Source organism: Grampus griseus (assembly GCF_964374135.1).
Source record: "Grampus griseus genome assembly, chromosome: 4".
Lineage (NCBI taxonomy): Eukaryota > Metazoa > Chordata > Mammalia > Artiodactyla > Delphinidae > Grampus > Grampus griseus.
The window spans coordinates 86,977,118-86,998,495 of record NC_138997.1 but is presented as its reverse complement, the minus strand read 5'-3'; positions in this window follow the sequence as shown (position 1 = coordinate 86,998,495).

Below are 21,378 nucleotides of genomic sequence, written 5' to 3'. Positions count from 1 at the left end.
TTTCAAATGAGCTTGTTACTCTTTAAACACATACAAATTTTCAGTTAAGGGTGTTTTTGGTTTTCCTCAATATTCCTCCCATGTGTGTATATATATATATACTATATATATATATATGTATATATATATACACATATATATATATACATATATATGTGTATATATATATACATATATATATACACACATATATATATATATCCACATATTTACATCTATCTATCTATCTATCTATCTATCTATCTATCCATTAGACCATGATGATGCCTGTCTGGGGATTGTGATTATTCACCATAACTGTAAGAGATATCTGAAGGAGACAGAAAAGGTGATTTCTACAACATACCAGCAAACTGCCATCCTAATCAATGCAAGGACAAATCAATGCTGCTGTCAACATCAGCCCAGCGGCTCATTGGTTCATAACACTAATCCTGAAGATGTGCATCTGCATCTTCATGTTGTTTTTCCAGACTTTATTGTGGTTTTAATTGATCAATTTTAAGTGCTATGAGGTATCCTTCTTTTACTGTCCAGTTTAGCTTCCAGAGAGCTGTGAAAAATAATGTTTGCTTCAGACTTTCAGTGATTAGAGTGCCCTCTGTGATGTGCAGAAGAAGCAGGCTCATCTTATTTTCATGAGAGTGTTGATGTGGTTGTTCCAGGCAGTTCTTTCTCCATGATTGCTTTATATAAACTAATCTCCTCCAGTGTTGGCAGCCTGGCAACTCACATTTAAGAGACTATTTGAAGACTAGAGCAATGGTGATCTTATATATTTGGTGGTAATGGTCTGAAAAGAGGTTTAACCCTTCATGGGGCTTGTCTCTCTTCATATTTGTATCTGTAGCCTGTGTTTACTGTGACAATTGGAGAAGCTGTTAGTTAAATGTAAATGTAGCCTTTTTTCTCATTTCTTTCTTTTTGGTAATTCCCTTTACCTACTACTAACAGAAAAACTGCTGACATCCTAGTTCATGTAGAAATGGGATCTGTTGAAACTTCTACTTTGTTATTTCTGATTATCTAATTTCAACCAGAAAATGATGATTATCTTAGCCAATTTCCCCAGATTCAAGTTGTAAACATTATCTACTTCTTTATTTTATAAACTATTGTTCACCTGCCCACATTGGTTAGTTCTTAAATCTTTCTCCTCTTAACTCTAGAACTTGATGAGGTTCTAAGAAAAAAATAATTTTAATGCATTTGAATCAGTGAAATATTGAATACTTTCTTATTACCAGGATCAAATAACTCTTAAAGAAACAAAATTATATCCAATTGAAGTTTTGATATTTTCTTTATTATTTTTTTTATACATCAGGTTTTTATTAGTTACCTATTTTATACACTTCGGTGTATACATGTCAATCCCAATCTACCAATTCATCCCAACACCACCTCACCCCCCACCCCCCACCATTTTCCCCTGTTCGTGTCAATGCATTTGTTCTCTACATCTGTGTCTCTATTTCTGCCCTGAAAACCAGTTCATCTGTACCATTTTTCTAGAGTCCACATATATGCGTTAATATACAATATTTGTTTTTCTCTTTCTGACTTACTTCACTCTGTATGACAGTCTCTAGATCCATCCACGTCTCTACAAATGACCTAATTTCATTCCTTTTTATGGCAGAGTAATATTCCATTGTATATATGTACCACAACTTCTTTATCCATTCGTCTGTCGATGGGCATTTAGGTTGCTTCCATGACCTGGCTATTGTAAATAGTGCTGCAATGAACATTGGGGTGCATGTACCTTTTTGAATTATGGTTTTCTCTGGGTATATGCCCCGTAGTGGGATTGCTGGGTCATATGGTAATTCTATTTGTAGTTTTTTAAGGAACTTCCATACTGTTCTCCATAGTGACTGTATCAATTTACATTCCCACCAAGACTGCAAGAGGCTTCCCATTTCTCCACACACTCTCCAGCATTTGTTGTTTGTAGATTTTCTGATGATGCCCATTCTAACTGGTGTGAGGTGATATCTCATTGTAGTTTTGATTTCCATTTTTCTAATAATTAGTGATGTTGAACAGCGTTTCATGTGCCTCTTGGCCAACTGTATGTCATCTTTGGAGAAAAGTCTATTTAGGTCTTCTGCCCATTTTTAATTGGGTTGTTTGTTTTTTTAATATTGAGCTGCATGAGCTGCTTATATATTTTGGAGATTAATCCTTTGTCTGTTGATTCATTTGCAAATATTTTCTCCCATTTTGAGGGTTGTCTTTTCATCTTGTTTATAGTTTCCTTTGCTATGCAAAAGCTTTTAAGTTGCATTATGTCCCATTTTTTTTATTTTTGTTTTTATTTCCATTACTCTAGGAGGTGGGTCAAGAAAGATCTTGCTGTGATTTATGTCAAAGAGTGTTCTTCCTAAATTTTCTTCTGTGAGTTTTATTCTTTCCACTCTTACATTTAGGTCTTTAATCCATTTGGAGTTTATTTTTGTGTATGGTGTTAGGGAGTGTTCTAATTTCATTCTTTTACATGTAGCTCTCTAGTTTTCCCAGAACCACTTATTGAAGAGACTGTCTTTTCTCCACTGTATATCCTTGCCTCCTTTGTCATAGATTAGTTGACCATAGGTGTGTGGGTTTATCTCTGGGCTCTCTATCTTGTTCCATTGATCTATATTTCTGTTTTTGTGACAGTATCATATTGTCTTAATTACTGTAGCTTTGTAGTATAGTCTGAAGTCAGGGACTCTGATTCCTCTGGCTGTTTTTCTTTCTCAAGATTACTTTGGCTATTTGGGGTCTTTTGTGTCTCCATACAAATTTTACGATTTTTTGATCTAGTTCAGTAAAAATGTCATTGGTAATTTGACAAGGATTGCATTGAATCTGTAGATTGCTTTGGGTAGTATAGTCATTTTTGCAATATTGATTCTTCGAATCCAAGAACATGGTATATCTCTCCATCTGTTTGTGTCATCTTTGATTTCTTTCATCAGTGACCTAAGTTTTCTTCATACAGGCCTTTTGTCTACTTAGGTAGGTTTATTCCTAGGTATTTTATTCTTTTTGTTGCAATGGTAAGTGGGATTGTTTCCTTAATTTCTCTTTCTGATCTTTTGTTGTTAGTGTATAGGAATGCAAGAGATTTCTGTGCATTTATTTTGTATCCTGCAACTTTACCAATTTCATTGATTATCTCTAGTAATTTTCTGGTGGCATCCTTAGGATTCTCTATGTATAGTATCATGTCATCTGCAAACAGTTTTACCTCTTCTTTTCTGATTTGTATTCTTTTTGTTTCTTTTTCTTCTCTGATTGCCGTGGTTAGGACTTCCAAACCTATGATGAATAATAGTGGTGAGAGTGGACATCTTCATCTTGCTCCTGATCTTAGTGGAAATGCTTTCAGTTTTTCACCATTAAGAATGATGTTTGCTGTGGGTTTGTCTTATATGACCTCTATTATATTGAGACAGGTTCCCTCTATGCCCACTTTCTGGAGAGATTTTATGATAAATTGGTGTTGAATTTTGTCAAAAGCTTTTTCTGCATCTATTGGTATGATCATATGGTTTTTTTCTTCAATTTGTTGATGTGGTGTGTCACATTGATTGAGTTGCATATATTGAAGAATCCTTGCATCCCTGGGATAAATCCCACTTGGTCATGGTGTATGATCCTTTTACTGTGTTGTCAAATTCTGTTTGCTAGTATTTGGTTGAGGATTTTTATATCTATATTCATTATGGTGTTGGTCTGTAATTTTCTTTTTTTGTAGTATCTTTGTCTGGTTTTGGTATCAGGGTGATGGTAACCTCATAGAATGAGTTTGGGAATGTTCCTTCCTTTGATATTTTTTGGAAGATTTTGAGAAAGCTGGGTGTTAGCTCTCGTCTAAATGTTTGATAGAATTCATCCATGAAGCCATCTGGTCCTGGACTTTTGTTTGTTGGAAGATTTTTAATCAGTTTCCATTTCATTACTTGTGTTTGGTCTGTTCATATTTTCTATTTCTACCTGGTTCAGTCTTGGAAGGCTATACCTTTCTAAGAATTTGTCCATTTCTTCCAGGTTGTCCATTTTATTGGCATAGAGTTGCTTGTCTTAGTCTCTTATGAGGCTTTTCATTTCTGCAGTGTCCGTTGTAACTTCTCCTTTTTTATTTCTAATTTTATTGATTTGAGTCCTCTCCCTCTTTTTCTTGATGAGCCTGGCTAAAGTTTATCAATTTTGTTTATCTTCCCAAAGAAGCAGCTTTTACTTTTATTGGTCTTTGTTATTGTTTTATTGGTTTCAAATTCATTTATTTCTGCTCTGCTCTTTATGATTTCTTTTTGTCTACTAACTTTGGGTTTTGTTTGTTCTTCTTTCTTTAGTTCCTTTAGGCGTAAAGTCAGTTTGTTTATTTGAGATTTTTCTTGTTTCTTGAGGTAGGATTGTATTGCTATATACTTCCCTCTTAAAACTGCTTTTGCTGCTTCCCATAGGTTTTGGATCATCGTGTTTTCATTGTCATTTGTCTCCAGGTATTTTTTTATTTCCTCTTTGATTTCTTCTGAGATCTATTGGTTATTTAATAGCGTATTGTTTAGCCTCCTTGTGTTTGTGTTTTTTATGTTATTTTCCCTGTAGTTTATTTCTAATTTCATAGCGTTGTGGTCAGAAAAGATTCTTGGCAGGATTTCAATTTTCTTAAATTTACCAAGGCTTGCTTTGTGACCCAAGATGTGATCTATCCTGGAGAATGTTCTGTATGCACTTGAGAAGAAAGTGTAATCTGCTGTTTTTGGATGGAATGGTCTATAAATATCAATTAAATCTATCTGGTCTATTGTGTCATTTAGCTCGTGTTTCCTTATTAATTTTCTGTCTGGATGATCTGTCCATTGGTGTAACTTAGGTGTTAAAGACCACTCTATTATTGTGTTACTGTTGATTTCCTCTTTTATAGCTGTTAGCATTTGTCTTATGTATTGATGTGCTCCTATGTTGGATGCATAAATATTTACAATTGCTATTTCTTCTTCTTGGAATGATCCTTTGATCATTATGTAGTGTCCTTCCTTGTCCCTTGTAACAGTCTTTATTTCAAAGTCTATTTTGTCTGCTATGATTATTGCTACTCCAGCTTTCTTTTGATTTCCATTTCCATGGAATATATTTTTCCATCCCTTCACTTTCAGTCTGTATGTTTCCCTAGGTCTGAAGTGGGTCTCTTGCAGACAGCATATATATGGGTCTTGTTTTTATATCCATTTAGCAAATCTGTGTCTTTTGGTTGGAGCATTTAATCCATTCACATTTAAGGTAATTATTGATCTGTATGCTCCTATTACCACTTTTTAAATTGTTTTTTATTTGATTTTTAAGTCCTTTTCTTCTCTTGTGTTTCCCACCTAGAGAAGTTCCTTTAATATTTGTGGTAGATCTGGTTTGGTGGTGCTGAATTCTCTTAACTTTTGCTTTTCTGTAAAGCTTTTGATTTCTCTGTTGAATCTGAATGAGATCCTTACTGGTTAGAGTAATCTTGGTTGTAGGTTCTTCCCTTTCATCACTTTAAATATATTGCACCACTCCCTTCTGGCTTGTAGAGTTTCTGCTGAGAAATCAGCTGTTAACCTTATGGGTGTTCCCTTGTATATTATTTGTTATTTTTCCCTTTTTGCTTCCAATAATTTTTTCTTTGTCCTTAATTTTTGTCCGTTTGATTACTGTGTGTCTTGGCATGTTTCTCTGAGGGTTTATCCTGCCTGGGACTCTCTGAGCTTCCTGGACTTGGGTGGTTATTTCCTTTCCCATGTTAGGGAAGTTTTCGACTATAATCTATTCAAATATTTTCTTGGGTCCTTTCTCTCTCTCTTCTCCTTCTAGAATCCCTATCATATGAATGTTGGTGCATTTAATGTTGTCCCAGAGGTCTCTCAAGACTGTCTTCATTTCTTTTCATTCCTTTTTCTTTATTCTGTTCCATGGCAATGAATTCCACTATTCTGTCTTCCAGGTCACTTAACCATTCTTCTGCCTCAGTTATTCTGCTATTGATTCCTTCTTGTACCTTTTTCATTTTACTTATTGTATTGTTCATCTCTGTTCGTTTTCTCTTTAATTCTTCTAAGTATTTGTTTGTTAATTCTTCTAGGTCTTTGTTAAACATTTCTTTGATCTCGATTTTTGCCTCCATTCTTTTTCTGAGGTCCTGGATCATCTTCATTATCATTATTCTGAATTCATTTTCTGGAATGTTTCCTACCTTCACTTCATTTAATTGTTTTTCTGTGGTTTTATCTTGTTCCCTCATCTGGTAAATAGTCTTCTGCCTTTTCATTTTGTCTACCTTTCTGTGAATGTGGTTTTTGTTCCACAGGCTGCAGGATTGTAGTTCTACTTGCTTCTCTAAGTTTTGATATTTTCAGTTGACTTTAGATCACCATATTTTAGGTCATCTTATTAACAGTTTCTTGATTCAAGAAATATTTGATTTAGTTATATTTAGTTTCTCTTTCCTTCTTTGATAGAATAAATGAGCTTACAATACTAAAGTTATTAAATAACTCAACAGAAACACATTATTTAGAAAATTTTTAAAACTTTTTGTGTTTGAGTTTCTATGTGCTTGTGGATTTTCAGGTTTCTTATATGTCAATCAGCTTCTCCCAGCAGTCTTCTTTGGATGCTCAGATTGTTTCAACTTTGGCCAGTGGGAGCTTCTTTTTTATTGACTCCTGTGTCCTTTCAACATGACCCCATTAATCTTTGAAAGCTTCATTGCTTTATGGTACAACAAAGTATTATAGGCTCACCTTGTATCTTTTTAAACTAGAGACTGACTTAGCCATCTTTTGTCTCAAAGAACTCTGGTTCCTTTAGGTGGAAAAAATAAGATTGGAGACCAGAAGCTATGCATTACGGTGCATTATATGGGTTTACTACCAGGACATTTCTGTGGACAGAGACAGCAAATATATAATGTTAATTGACAGGTTTTGTAATTGCATGCATTTATAATGATATTTCCAATCTAGTTCTAATGGTACTATATATGTATTAATTCTTACATGTAAGTGTTCCTTTTTTGCTTCATATTGAATATCTAGCTTCCTAACAAAATGAATATAATTACTCTTTTTTCAATAAATCAAAAAAAATATACTGTGTTGTCAGTGTTCTGACAAACATATTTTCTCTCTTTTCATTTTTCAATAGTTATAATTTGCCTAGGTGATCGAGTGAAGGGATCAGGGACTGAAACTCATCTATGGGTATTACAGTTTTAACTTTTTTTTTTTTTTTTTTTTGCCTTTTTCAAGGCATTGAAGAAAGTTTTTTCCTAAGTATTTATTTTCCCTTTCAAGATAATTAATGTCATTTTATATCCTCATTTGAGTATATTTAAAGGGCACAGTTAAGGATTTTATCCCTTTTTAAGCCTCATCTTTCCATAATTCAAGCAGTTGCCCCCCAACAAGTTTTATTTTAGGTAATTCAGAACATAATAATCCTGGGTGCCCTCACTAAACAATTGCTTTTGAATCACCTCTAGAATACTAAATAAAATATAGTATAACATTTTATTTTAAAGCTCAGGAACCACAATTGATTAACAAAAAACTGAATGTGGATTGGTTTTTACTCTCCTAATCTTGCACTGAGAAGCAGGTATATAAAGCAGTGTAAAGATGTAAATTAGGTATGAAGAAAAAAATGAGAAAAAATGCAACTTTTTTTGTTTTGAGAGCGGGAGAGCTAAGAGCAGCTGGACAACAAGCCTGCAGGTTTAAACTGTGATGAGTCCTGAAATGAAAACTTTGAGGAATTGAAAGTGGAAAACTTTGAAAAAATGGAAATGGTTCAGTGTTGAAGAGAAAAAGAGCAGTGAGAATCTGAACGTACAAATGGACATTGTCTAGAACAAAATATGAAAATAGAACTCTGACCCACAACTTCTGCAGCAACCAGTTCAGGAAGCCAAACCACCACCTCTGTAGCACCAGGCCCAGAAAATTCAGGATGCAGTTAATACCTACCAAGTTTCTTATTGTCTGACCTCACTTGCAACTCAGGACCCAACCAAAGAAATAAAGATATGATCCCCAAACCACTTATAGAAGATTACCTGCTTCTAATTAGACCAAATCCAGCTCCCCCTTGCCAACAACCTACAATCAGAGCCCACCTGAAGCATTCCGTTTTGTTCACCATAAAGCTTTTCCACTCTTTAAGTCTCATCCAAGTGCAAGTGACAATGGCTGACTTCCTCCCTTTAGCCAGTTCTGAATAAATAGCCTGTTTGTTTTCATCCTTGTGGCATTTGTATATTCCCACAGAAGGAAACAAAGGTAAAAGATCAAGGGTCTTGACTATGTGCAAACCTCATCCTTGTCCTGTAACCCACTCCACTACATTCTACATTCACATTGCTTCAAGTCTTACTAAGATGGTACCAAATTTTGGTGGAAATGATATCACACTCTTAGAATTTTTAGAAATATAATCTTCACCATTACTAAAAATTCTGTATACAAGAAGAAATGAGGGAAATCTCCACCAGATAAAAGCCAGGTGACTACTTTACCTCAATTTTAACATCAGACTTAGAGATTCTTCTTTATATATGAGTATAATCCATGATCTACCCCTTACCTTTCATCACCTTCTCAAAAGTTGTTTTAGAATCCACAAGGAAGGAGGCTTTTGTAGTTTGAAGGAAGCAAACCAGTAGTACACCTTTGAAAAGAATTTCAATTGGACATTTTGATTACATTGGAACTAATATTATTTATACAGAATAGAGGTTGACAAACTTTTTGTGTAAAGGGACAACTAATACATTTTTTAGATTTTGTGGGCCATGTGGTCTATGTGGCAACTACTAAATTGTTGAAAGCTGTCTCCCTAAATATTACCAACACAGTCTGTTGATAAGGCAAAGCTGAGTTTATTGCTTACCAAAGTGAGAAAGAACACCCCCTCCACAAAGTTTTGACAGCATTTCAGAGGGAAAGAGGTAACGTCTGAATCTGTTGATAATTGGCAATTTTGAGTATGTAGGCCTTTCACTGTGCACAAGTTTCAAAAAATTGCATCTTCACACATCAACGATTGAAAAAATACATTGAACTCATGACCTTGCTTACTTTTCTCATCATTTTTTTTTTTTTTTTGGCAGTACGTGGACCTCTCACTGTTGTGGCCTCTCCCGTTGCGGAGCACAGGCTCAGCAGCTATGGCTCAGGGGCCTAGCCGCTCTGCGGCATGTGGGATCTTCCTGGACAAGGGCACGAACCCGTGTTTCCTGCATCGGCAAGCGGACTCTCAACCACTGCACCACCACGGAGACCTTGATTACATTAGAATTGGGTAAGGATAACTTAAAAGTCCAGGATTGGAGAAAATAACAGAGTCAGGATTTGAGCTAAATAACTCAAAGAATCTCAGGGTGCAAACTTTGTTGATTTTTTCTCTTGAAAAGTTAATGGGGTTTTCATAATGAACAACCAAGCCATTTGCCTGGGCAGAAGGGTTCCTGAAAAACAAAAGTATGCTAATGAACAGAGTGGATGAGAAAACTATTGTCAATGTAGTCAATTAGGTGTCATTTACATTCTCCTGTCCAGGCCAGGTGTGGGGTAGATGATTTTGGTTCTCAGATATTGGTGTTGTAGCACAAAAGCAGCTACAGGAAATACATTATTAAATGAGAGTAGCTGTGTGCTAATAAATAATTATATACAGATACTGAAATTTGCATTTCATATAATTTTCAAGTCACAAAATATAATTCTTCCTTTGATTATTTTAAAACATTTAAAAACATAAAAAACATTCTTAGCTTGCAGACTATACAACAAGCAAGTGGATGGAATGCGATGGTTTGCCAAAATCTGATTTAGAGGGCCAAAGGAAGTATGAAATATATGGAGTAGAACATTAAGAGGTAATTTTTTTTTTTAAGTTTAATCTTACTTTTGGAAACTATGACATAAAAGTCTTCTGATGTGAGGGGAGGAGGAGTTGCTTATCTTTTGATTAGTGGTGAGGAGGGGTTGCATTTTTCCAGAGATTACTTTTGCTGTGTGTAGTCATTTCCAATCACTATAAACATAAGACCTCTTAAAGATTATTACTCAATTTGGTGCTCCTCAGACCACTCACAGAGTGTAAATTTGCATATATGAGAAGAGGCTTCTGAAGATAAATTTCTAAGGGAGTTATTTATTTTACAAACTGGAATAACTCCTGAGAGCAGGTGCATCTCTAACATTTATGTGGCAGGGATCAGAGCACAAATGTAAGTCTATAGCCTGTAGTACACTCTTCTCTGCCAACCCACAGTTGTTTTCTTTACAAACAAGGGCCCTGCACACCATCATATGAACAATAAAACTGTGTAGCACATATGTCTTCATAAACCTCCATAAACCTCATCCCATCTTCGGCCTGGTGAACAGCCAGCCTCTCCTTGGCCAAGCAGTAAGCCTACATAGTGTGCTCTGCCTTGAGTGGATGGGACCAGAGAAGAGGCTCATAAAAAACCTTGTATGCAGCCTTATGACTTGGGTGGGGAATTTCCAGGTCCTGATACCCAGAATGTGATCTATTTACCATGTGATCAATTTACCACATTGTCTCCTTTTGCTGTCAGGCAACTTTCACCTAGTCTGTCTTCACACCCAGGGTATAATCTTCCCTGCTTCTCTGTAGTGGTACAATCCCCACCATTAATGGAACCTATGCATTTTTCCTCTCTCCAACATCTGCATGTAAACTCAAACATCAAGATTTCTGATATTGGTAAATGCTCTAGGAGTTTGAATACTCAGTTAACACTGGTTTCAAACACTCCTTTTTTTCATCCTGGGAATTTCCTCACACTATTTTTTTCTTTTTCTATTTTTAGATTAGCTATGCATTTAATAGAATATTTGTTGTAATGTATTCAGAATGTGTTGGTATATTTTAGAGGGATTATAAAATTTGGTTTTCCAAAATAGCAAGTCCATCAAACAGCTGAAAGTGAAATCTCCAATTTCTTGATCAAGCCACTTTTGATATTCATGTTATAAAATGTATAGAGCCTTTCCTTTGTTGCATACTTAGTTTGCATTTTCTCTTTCCCATCTGATTTTCAACTCTGGAGATTTTTTATTTTTTATTTTTTTGGAGGCAAGTAATAACAGCTCTAACTCAACATTTTCATTTTTGTTTGACAGGAGATTATTTTTAATATTTATTATATTTCCAAATAATTAAATATAACTTATTTTCAAATCTTCCATGTCTGGTTTTAGTTTAATAATACTTATCTTCAGTGTCTTCATCTTAGTTATGTCTTCCTACTAGAAGAAATTATATTATAGTATATTTTTATAAGCATAAAATTGGCTTTATTATCATCTCCAGTTTACAAGGATTAATGTTTTATTTTACTTTTCTCATAAAGATTGAAATTCTGAGTTTGTCTGGTAGATGTAGCAAAGGTAATTATACCAAGAATATATTGCTTAGAAAAAAGAGCTTTACAATAACTCCCGGTTAACATATTTTTATGTCTCTATTTCACAGCAAGTAACTCTTTTCATTTTAGGGTTTGTAGTGGCTATGTGAAAGCCTGTGAAATTCAGTGGTATAAAGAATTCATTCCTGTATGTATTGAAAAATAAAGACGTGTTTTATAAAAGAGCTGGAAATATATAGCTATATGTAGATACAGCAAAATGTTTCTTAAAGTGTACATGTACCTTAAACACTGAACAAAAGGCAAAGAAATTTGAAGTCCAAGTGCAAATGTAGAGAATTTTTATTTTGGAAATCAGTTTGCAACTGTGGATATGCAATTTAAAATAAAGTGAAACAAAGAGTTTTAGGAGGAAATATTTGTATATGGCAAAGTGTTGAATGATTGGTTACATTGACATCTTAATAAACAACTTAGTAACAAGAAAAAAGGGAGACTTTTTAGTTTTAGAAAGACTTGTACTCCCTCACTTATTCTATATTCTTACATTACTTAAAAAATTAATAAGGACTTAAAAAATTAAGATACTCTAAGAATATTCTAAACAGGATACATTATTTATTTATTTTGGAACTGCCTTTGTATGGCTCACAATTAGGGGAATTTCCATAAATAACTGTTGTTCATCATTTAATCATATTTGAATTCTCTCTTTTTGAAGTCTATTGATGTGAATCTAATAATACAGTAACAGTAATATTTGTTCAATCAATAACTGCACAGTTATAAACTCTTCTTGTTTTTAGAACCATCAACGATGCAGTTTTGGTGTAGTCCTGCCTCATCATTTCTGATTCTCTGCCGTGCCCTTTAGGCTTCAATCATACAAAAAATCTACACATTCTGTTTGGTTTCTTGCCAATGTACACTGATCTCATCATCTCATTTGTCTGTATTACATCTCTCCATCCTCTTGATTCCCCATTTACATGTCACCTTTCTCTGCTACCAAGTTATTTTGAGGTATATTTTCACTGTGCCCCTTAATATATTAAAATAAGCTACTATTTCCGGGAGCGATGACATTTATTTCAATACTTTTTGGTTGTGGATGGAGGGACTGTGGTCAAATCAATTTTGGTGACACCTAAGATTGTGATTGTGATAACAGAAATACCAATTTCTCTTCCCAATCCCCCATTTCTCTTCCCAATCCTCCAAGCTTCCAAATATGGCAGCGAATCACCAGCTCTCAGAGAACAAGAACAAGGCAGGAGAAGGAAATAAAGAAGAATAACAATAATTCAGAGATAAATTTCTGGAATAACTTGAGAGGGTTGTGTTTTATTGGAGCTATTTTATCTATTCAGGAAGTCATTTAGTAACTAAATTTTTTAACCATTATTTGCCAATATAATGCAATTTGAATATACAATGATGAAATACAATATTTAATAGAATACATTACATATAATGTGTTTATACTTACATAATTAAAGGATCTATCAAGACAACTCCAAGTTATGATTGTTAATTCATTATTGACCAGCCTGTGAATTTGAAGATAAGTATTTCAGACCATTTTAGAAGCAACATCATAGGGAAGAAGGAGGAAGGGGAAAGTAGCAGAACTAACAACTTTCTGAAACTTCTATCTCAAATGATAATTCTGCTGTCACCTGCTTCTGGTCTCTTTTTTAAATTCTTCTTTTTGGTCACTGAGAAGAGAAGAATGGAATAATGGGAAAGGGACCTACTGCAAAGAACAGAAGAAACACTTGAATATGATGCAGTCTTAAAAAATACATTGTGTACTCTCTCTCCCTGCTTTTGTTTGCTTTAGCCTTATTTGGTTTGCAGTTTAGCTGTACCAGGTAAATAAATCATTTGGCAATATTTCTTTTTTAACTTTCTGTTTAGTGACGATGATTGGTGAGGATTCAAATTTTGATGAGAAAATAAGGAATAAGATTTTCCTGTAAATACTGTTTATTCAGATTTATAAAAAGTGAACCGTATTAATTTTACCATATTTGTGTATGTTGATATATACATTGAACTATGTATATATGTGTGTATATATGTATATACATATACACATTAAAATATTTTAAGTTTTAATTATTAATATGATTGTGAAAATCAAGCCCCAAATGTTTATCAATACATGTAAAATTAAATCACTATGTCTAATATTGGTGGAGAGGAAGTAATGCCATAGAAAAATATTTTCTGGAATAATTTTAGCAATACAGTTTTTATGACAGTCATTATAACTTTACATGGATTTCATCCTAATTTTAGTGACAAAAATTAGGGATTATGTAGTACTAGATTAGTAAATTCAGAGGTTTGTTCAATGTAATTTTTTAGGACAGAAAATGGAAAGTGATAATTTGGAATACAGTAATACTTTAAATGAATCTTCAAATTTAATAAATGTCCTTATATAATATAGCACAACTACATGCATAATCTACACTAAGGCACATAAACGTTTAGTAACATAATTACTTTTCAACAAAATATTTCCACCATGTAAGTGAGTGAGCTATGTATCCATTTTCTTAACATATTTTACCTGTAGCAATTTTCTTTTTTATAGATTATTTTTCAATAACTTCTGTAGAGCATAATGAACTAGAGTGGCATAATTGAATTTATATGGCAAAGACCATTTCTCTGAACAAAGAATCATATACATGGCCAAAGGTACTAATAAATAAACTTTCATATGTTAAAGGGAAACTTTATGACATTGCTAATATTAGAAGGCAGAAATTTAATAATAAAAAGTGGAAATAATATTCTTTTTATGATCTCACCTTGTACATGTACAAAAAACAAGTAAATATTCTGAGTCAGTTTCCTTAGAAAGTATTTGTTAGCTTAATTCTAATTTTTTTTCATGGATCTTGAAAACTACAATTTCAACTTTGCAATAGATTATGTTTCCTTGGTACATTAACTTATTTATATTTCACATTTCTTACTGAATATTTTTTACACAATTCTTTTCTCTTTAAGTTACCTTATTCCTTTGGGTAAGCTTATGCACATGGAATCTTGCTTCAGGAGAAAAATAAAAGATTTCCTTTTTACTTTTTAATGCTCTAGAGGTATGTTAAGAGCTAATCATAGAATATGCAGTCCAGTTAGGCTATAGGAACTTAATTTTGTATTCCTCTTATATATTTTCAGAAAGATTTTCCTTCAGAGTATTTTTCACTTATGGGGTCACAGATTTGTTCAGAGAATGAGAATGAAGTATTAACTTTAATAGAACCATTGATCCAAGAGCATGCACAGTATAGAATAAAATAATTATAAAATAGCTTACAGAAAATTATACTGAGTGATACACCAGAGTCAATACTTGCTCATTAGACCACTCTATCTATCTATCTGTCTATCGATCTATCTATCTATACCTATCATTTATTATTGCAACAGTTAATCCCATATAAGCATGGAATGCATTGATATTTTAAAATTTTAACTCATATGAATGGTGTAAGTGTATTAATAAGAATTTTAGTGATAACAAGATGACATTGTTGTTGGTGTCACTTGAGGGATTATTTACATAAATGAAATGTACAGATTAAGAGTCCAGTTGTGTGATTTTTGCTAATTGCATTACACCCATATATCTCTCAACTCAGTTAAGATATAGAACAATTTGATCAGACCTCAAAAACGTCACTCAAGAACCTTGTCAGGAAATTCCACTCACCTTCCCAGCCTCCTCAAGAGGGCCACCACTGTTTTAATTTCTTTAAACATGGATTTTTTTTTCTATTCTAGAACTTCAAATGAGTGAAATCATATAGTATGCACTCTCTTTTGGTGTTCTGAAACCAATTCAGTGTGTGTGTGGAGGGGACTTCTCATGCCAACAATAAGGAATTCTCTGGATACCGAAGAGTGTCCTACAATTTAATTCAATTTGGGGACTATCTACTCAAAGATAGCATCAGAGTCCACAGGTAGAGAACTAAGTCCTACGAGGCTGCCCTACCCACCCATTTCAGACTCCAGTTGCCAGCCCAGGTTGTAACATGTGCTTCTGACCCAGCAAATTAGAGGTTCCCATGACCCCCTCCTTGGCTTTCATTAATTTGCTAGGGTGGCTCACTGAACTCAGGAAACCCATAACTAGATCACTGGTTTATTGTAAAAGAATATAACTCATGAACAGCTAGATGGAAGAGATGCATAGGGCACGATATGGGGAGAGGACCCAGAGCTCCATGCTCTCTCCAGGCAAGCCACTTGCCCTGTACCTCCACGTGTTCACCAACCTGCAAGCTCTCTGAGCTCCTTCCTTTGTGGTTTTTATGGAGGTTTCATTACATGGGTATGATTGATTAAATCATTGTCCATTGGTGGTTGAACTCAATCTCAAGCCCCTCTCTCCTCCCCAGGAGGTCAGGTAGTGGGATTGGAAGTTCCAACCCTCTAATCACAGGGTTGTCTCTCCTTGCAACCTGGCCTCATCCTTAGGTGCTTTCCAAAAGCCACCTCATTAACATAAAAAAAGATAATTTTATAATTTTCATCACTCAGGAAATTCTAAGAGTTTTAGAAGTTCTGTGTCAGAAACAGAAACAAAGACAAAATACATATTTCTTATTATAAATCACAATATCACACACTATTTTTTGTCTAGCTACTTTCACTCAACATGTTTTTGAGTTCCATCCATCCATCCATGTTGTTGTGTGTATAAATAAATTTTATTGTTGACTAATCCTCTAATGTATATACAAGAATTTGTTTCTCTGTTTTCTTTTTGATAGACATTTGCATTGTCTCCAGCGTTGGCTATTATGAATAAAGCTGATATGTTTATCCTTGTGCAAATATTGTTTTGTGTGAAAATATGTTTTTATTTCTCTTGGGTAAAATTCTAGAAGCCAAATTGTTTGTCATAAGGCCGGTGTATGTGTAACTTTACAAAAAATTGCCAGACTGATCTTCAAAGAGGTTGTACATTTGTTTATTCCCACCAGAATTGCATGAGATTTCTGGTTGCTCTGTATAGGCACCAACATGTGGTATTGTTAATCTTTTCAAGTTTAGACATTCTAGCAGGTATATAATGGTATTTCATGTGGTTTTAATATGCATTTCCCTGATGACATAGGATGTTGGATACTTTTTTATGTACAATATCTATTTAACTCCTTTGTCCATTTTTAAATTAGGTTGTTTGTCTTATCAGTATTGACTTCTGAGAATAGTTTATATATTCTGGGTACAAATACCTTGTCTAATATATATTTTGCACACATTTTCCTCAGTTTATGGCTTGACTATTAATTTTTTTATTGGAGTCTTGATGAACAGAAGTTTTTTGTTTTGTTTTGTTTTTTTAATTTTGAGAAAGTCCATTTTGTAAACTTAACCTCTTTGAGTTGCTTTATTGAAATCAACTGATGATAAAAATATGGTTTACTTCTGACTATTAATTGACTCTCATTGATCTGGTCTGCTTTTCATTATGCTAAAGACATACTATTCATTAATATAACTTTAATAACTCGGGTTTACATTTTTATCAAATCTGGGAAATTCAGACCTTATTTATAAATATTTTTCTGCTCCAATCTTCCTCCACACTCTGTCAAACACTTCACCTACAATTATGTTAATCTGTTTAATACTATACACATTGCATTGTGTTTTTTTTTCATATTTCTCTGCCTTTCATTCTCTCTGTGCTTTGTTTTAGGTAGAGTCTACTTGGGAGAATCTACTTGGTGGAATCTACTTAGATATATTTTATCTTCAAGTTCACTATTTTTTTTTTAAGAGAGACTAGGCTGTGGTTAAGCCTATATTGTCATTCTTTTCCACTTCTAATATTATATATTTGAGTATTCGATATTTCATTTTGTTATTTTTATATCTTCCACTTTTATCACTATTTTCTTTTACGAACTTAAATATATTTGTTATAGCTGTTTCAAACAATTCATGTACTAATTTCATTATCTCTATCATTTCATGGTTTGTTTTAATTGACTTTTCTTCCAACTATTGTTCACATTTTCTGTTTTTTTTTGCATGTTTAGCTATTTTCGATTGGATAGTGGACATATTGTATTATGTTATTAACTCACTGGATATTGTTATCACCATTTACATGATACTGGGCTTGTTCAAACAAGTAATTAACTTACATCTTGGTCAACTTAACCCTTTTGAGATTGTTTTTGAGATTTTTAACTAGAAAAATTTTTTCTAACATTTCTGTAATCACTACTGAATTCTTGGGTTAATCAAACTTGTATGTCTACTCTGGTATAAAACAAAAACTTTCACAGCCCTTTGTAAGTATTAGGTATTCAAATCATAGTTTCCTGTTTCTGTTTGTTTTAGGGTAGTTGTCCTTTACCTATCTGTGGCTTCTTGTCTTGTACATGTGCAGCTATAGTATTAAGACAAGACTCAAGAGAACTGTTTAAGCTCCTTCTCTGCACAGCTTCTCTCTCTTTTATTCCACTGTTCTGAAATTTTCAACCACCTCAGTAGCTTTGAACCCAAATCTTTCTCCACAGCTCAGCAAATACAAGTTGTTCTTCTTGGGCATCCCTACTCTATGCAGCAGTCCCAAGACTGACTCTAGGCAGAAAAGTTGTTTACTTATCCAAAAGATCACACAGTCAAATGCTGCTTGTTTCTCAATAGCTGAAGAGTTGTTTTATTTATTTTGTCAAATTTTATAGTTGTAAACATTGCAGGTCTGGTCTAGTACCAGTTATTACAGCAAAGCTATAAGCAGATAGTTCTGTGCTATTTAATGTAATTTTCAAGTTTCAATTTCTGTTGAAAACAACATTCCAGAAAAGTGTGACATAATTTTATGTGAAATCCTCATATGTTTCTTTTAAATCCTCATATGTTTTATACATATATATATACATGAAAATTTCTCACTTATAAATAAAATTTCATTAAGTCAGAGTATCATACAGTTTTCTCTTGGAAAAAATAGATGAAATATTTTGGTAAACTACTTCCTTGTCTATTAAAATGCTCTCTGTATAAGTTCAACTTACAAGACTGTCTTCATAAAGAATTCTTGTTCTTCAGCTCCTAGGTATTCACTGTGACTCCTATACCTCTGGTATATTTTACAGCTGTATGACCATAATTAGTTTTCTTAATTTTTTTATCTATGTCTTATCTCACTATTTTGAAGGTTTTTTAAAGCAGCAATACTGAAATATCAAAAAATGCAAATATAATATATCCTATATATAAAGAAAAAGACATGATCTACACTGTCTTCTAGGATAGGCTACATAATTAAGACCCTTAGAAAGATGAAGGAAGAAGAATTTGTAACTACAACTTGTTTAAAAATCTAGTAATTTATTAAGCCTTTCAACCAGATGCATTTTCTACATGCTTGACTAGAAGCAGGGAACCCAGAGGTGTAAGTAACACAAAAGCCATACTTAGGTAAATTTGTTTCCTATATTTTTATTTTCAATAGTGGATATAATGGAAATATCATGATGGAAAATGGAGTTGAAAAAAAATAGAGCTCAAAACACCCTTTTTATTTTTTAATTTGGTATTTAAGTACATCAAATATCTACTCTCTATGGAAGAAATACGTATACCATCTTTAACTAAAAACCATTGTTAAGTAAGCAACTGCAGATCATTTTCAAAAATCCAATAAATGACACAACTGAAATTGGAATAAATTTAAGAGCTTGGAAGAAACAAATGAATATAAAGCTGTTTACTTGTTAAGGCTACAGTTTATTCACTTACTGTGGCCTATTGGTCAGTGAAAACATCACTGGAATATGCTGATCCAAGAAAAATTTACCAAATGTTATGTGCTAAATTGTGCTCTCTCCATCCCCACCACCCCACAAAAAAAAATATTCATAGGTTGAGGCCTAATCTTCAATATGACTGTATTTGTAGGTAGTGCCTTTAAGGAGATAATTAAGGTTAAATGGGATCATAAGTGTGGGGCTTTAATTCAATAGGTCTAGTCTCTTTATAAGAGGAGGCACCAAGAGTCAGTGAGAGCCCAAGGAAAGCCAGATGAGGACATGAGGAGAAGGCTGCCATCTTCAAACCAAGGAGAGCAGTCTCACTATAGAAACCAACACTGTCAGGTTCTTGATCTTGGACTTCCAGGCTCCAGAAGTGTGAACAAATATTTTTCTGTTATTTAAGTCACCCAGCCTGTGGTATTCTGTTTTGGCAGTCCAAGCAGACTAATATACCAAGTAATATTGGTTCTTTGATTTGCACAATTTGACTCTTGAGATTGTTCACTTTCCTCTGACTTCATATCTAGGTTCCAATATATGCAGCTCTACATTAAAAATACCCACACTTTATCTGTACAAAATATGTTATAACTAAGTTTTATATTTATCAGTTAAAAGTCATCATTTTTGTCCTAGGTCTTGAAAACCATGACAGTTTTCTAAAAGTAATTGCTTGATCTTTAGCATCACTTTATTCAATAAATGTGTATAAACTCATACAGATCATATTTTTAAAAGAGCTGAAAGAATTTTAAAAGGCCACAGTGTATAATACTTTCATTATTAAAAATTAGTTATTATGTTTAAACTATCTGGGTAACAATGCTTGCCTTTATAAAATGAAGGAAATCAATCTGACTTCAATCTGACTTAAACGCAAATGTCACTACAGTGGTTACAGGTATGATTTTGTTTTTGTCTTTTGCAGCAATTAAACTTTGCTTTTTACAGGGACAGAAAAGCAATTAATTAAGATTATTTTACCAGTAATTTTCCATATGCTTCTTACTTTCATTGGCAATAATGAATTTAATAAGGTATATTTCAGTATTACATTGAGGTCTAGAGACATTGAATCCCAAGTCATATAACTGCTGGCAGGATTCCTTCTTAATATTACCTCCTCAACATAAAGTCATATAGTTGTATGACTTTTGTGTCCAGCTGCCTTATTCTCCAGAGCATTGTAATGAAAATGAGTCTTTCTCTTTTCAGTTCACTGGGTTCTAAATCAAAGTCACTGAATTAATCCTGCTGTTTCTGGAATTTATAGACAAGGAAGTTCCTAGAAAATATTTTCTGTTACTGAAGACATTCTGACAACTGTAAATTTTTTTCCAAAATACCCAATAAAAACCTCTCCCAAGAGTGTAATTTTCCTGTAGAGACCACATGTCAACTATATTCTCTTAAAAACTCAGCATATCATTCACTCTTCAGTGTACCTGGACATCTTATTAACACTGATCCTTTAAGAAAAGTAGTAGAAGTAACCTGCACATTGAGTACAATATTCTTCTCAATTAAAGGATCTTAAAATGGTATCGACAAAATTAGTATGAGATTTTAATTCTGGTATTTGAAATGATTGCATATTTTAAATTTATATAGTTAGATTGCAAATTGAACTGGGCAGGCATAAACCAAACTATAACGTGAAAAATTCGGTATTTTGATTCAAACTTTAAAAAATTACATTTTTTAAATCACAAAAAAATTGAAGATCAAATGTAATTAAATATTTACAGCAAGGATACTCACTAAAAATTAATTTGCAAATTAACCTTATGGTCTAGTGTTCCTGCAGAGATTCAATCTTCTCTAATTCCCCATTATTATAAGGAGAATATATGAAGAAGAATGTGGATCTGAATTTATTGAATTTATGAATTTGGATACTGCTGTGAAGAAGTGGTAAGCTCTGAATTTCTACACCTTGATGGATGAGGGCTATGTAAAAACTCCCAGTGCAATAGGATCTCATCTTTTCATTCACTTTGTCCCATCGTTGTTCATCTGTCAAGAATGGCTGACTGGTTCCTATTTATTCCTCAGGACTTAACTAATTAAGTTCCTAAATAGTCTTCTCTGACTCGGCAACTTCCTCTCTGTGATTTTCATATCTCTGCTGCAATTGTACTC